Below are 2,256 nucleotides of genomic sequence, written 5' to 3'. Positions count from 1 at the left end.
GCAAAATAATAAAATAGGACCCTTATACCATACACAAATATCAACCCAAAAGAGAGTGAAAACTTAAATGTAAGACTGGAAACTCTAAAGGTTCTAGAAGAAAACAGAAGGAAAGCATAATAATATTTTTCTGGGTAATGATTTTATGAATATGACACCAATAGCACTGGCAACAAAAGCCAGAATAGACAAGTGGAATTCTACCAAACTAAAGAGCATCTGCACAGCAATGCAAGTATCAACAGTGTAAAAAGGTACCCTATGGAATGGGGGAAAATATTTTCAAACTATGTATCTAATAAGGAGTTGATTTCCAAAATATATAAGAAACTGTAAGAACTTAATAGCAAAGAATAATAATAATGATAATGATCTGATTTTTAAAATAGGCTAGGAAGAGAGCAGGATGTCTGGCTTCCAAATGGGAACCTTCATAGCACTAGCAAAGAAAGAGCAAATTAAAAATGGGTGATGTTGAGAAAGGCAAGAAGATTTTTGTTCAGAAGTGTGCCCAGTGCCACACTATGGAAAAGGGAGGTGAGCACAAGAATGGGCCCAATCTCCAAGGTCTGTTTGGGTAGAAGACGGGTCAGGTAGCTTGATTCCCTTACAGTCATATCACAAGAACAAAGGCATCACCTGGGAAGAGGATACATCAATGGAGTATTTGGAGAATCACAAGAAGTACATCTCTGGGACAAAAATGATCTTCACTGGCATTAAGAAGAAGGCAGAAAGGGCAGACTTGATAGCTTATCTCAAAAATGCTACTAATGAGTAGTAATTGTCCACCTCCTTATTTATTACAAAACAGAAGTGTCTCATGACTTTTTATATGTACCATAATTTAATTGATCTCATGCACCAGAATTCAAACCATAAATGAGTGACAGAATATTTTTGTTGGACAGTCTTGATTTAAGTAAGACTTGTTTGTGGTTAAATGAATATGATAAGTTTTTCAAATTTTGATAGTAATTCTGGTTCAGTAAATACTACCACTCTTTACCCATTCTAAAAGTATGATGGGACTTGATTAGTAATGTTTAGCTTTTCACAAAGATGGTGAATGCCATCTCTAAACATGTTGGAGATTGGTTTTATATCAAGATTTATACAACTGATTATATGAATAAATTAAAATACTAGGGAAACCCCTGTACTGTCTCAGAACAAAGCAAGACTCACCTGTGTTTTAATTTGTGTTCATTAGCCTGTTAAAGGCAAGGGCTGAGGATAAAGTAGCAATGTCTACATTATACTTTTGGTCATAACTATGCCAATCTAATTAGAATTCCCTGTATCTAAAATGCTGCCTTTTACATATGGAAAGGTATTTTAGTGTGGTTTACATATAATATCAAATAAAGAATATTTAACACTTGTCATATTAAAAAAGAAAAGGCTAGGGACTTTAATAGGCATTTCTCCAAAGAAGAAATATGGTGGCCAACAGGTTTATGAAAAGATGCTTAATATCACTAATCATTAGGAAAACGCAAATCGAAATCACAATGAGATATCACTTCATACCTATTAGGATGGCTATTATTTAAAAAAACACACACAATGGATGATGGCACTGATATGGAGAAATAGGAACCCTTATACCCTGCTGGTGGGAAGGCAAAATGATGCAACTGCTAAGAAAAACAGTATAAAGATTTCTCAAAAAATTGTAAATAGAACTACCATAAGATTCAGCAATACTACTTGTGGGTATTTTTCAAAAAAATTGAAATTAGAATCTTGAAGAGAAATATGCACCTCCATACTCATTGCAGCGCTATTTACTAGAGCCAAGATATGGAAATAGACACTCCTCACTCAACAGAAGGCAGGACTATGGCCAGAGACTCAGGCAGGATCCATAGGCACCCTCCCCAGCCCAACAGAAGGCAAGAGCATATTCAGGGATGCAGAACATGCTGCAAACACCACTTCCATGTGGGTGGTCCACCACAGCCACTGCCGCATCCACTATCACCACAAAGGCAGCTCACAGTCACAGCAGCAACCACATCCACTATGCAAGTGGGCCACCTCCCACTTGACTACCTTGACACAAGAAGAGTTACAAGCAGAGCCTGGGAAGAAGAGGATGAAGTCTCTCTCCTAAAATCCCATTCCAGAGTAATAGAAGAAGCAACTGATCTACGAGATTACTACATATCAATGTACAGATTCTAGAAATACGAAAACAAAAACAAGAAAATTTGACACCATCAAAGGAATACAGTAATTATCAAATGCAAG

The 2,256-nt window shown here is 36.5% G+C and overlaps 1 pseudogene; it reads left to right on the top strand.

Moving 5' to 3' along the window:
* The first annotated feature begins 440 nt into the window (after positions 1-440).
* On the top strand, positions 441-781 carry LOC134382177 (cytochrome c, somatic-like; annotated as a pseudogene).
* Positions 782-2,256: the final 1,475 nt, after the last annotated feature.

This window comes from Cynocephalus volans, chromosome 7, assembly GCF_027409185.1.
Source record: "Cynocephalus volans isolate mCynVol1 chromosome 7, mCynVol1.pri, whole genome shotgun sequence".
NCBI classification, from domain to species: Eukaryota; Metazoa; Chordata; class Mammalia; order Dermoptera; family Cynocephalidae; genus Cynocephalus; species Cynocephalus volans.
Note: the sequence above shows the minus strand (reverse complement) of the source record. Positions and strands in the feature narration are given on the sequence as shown.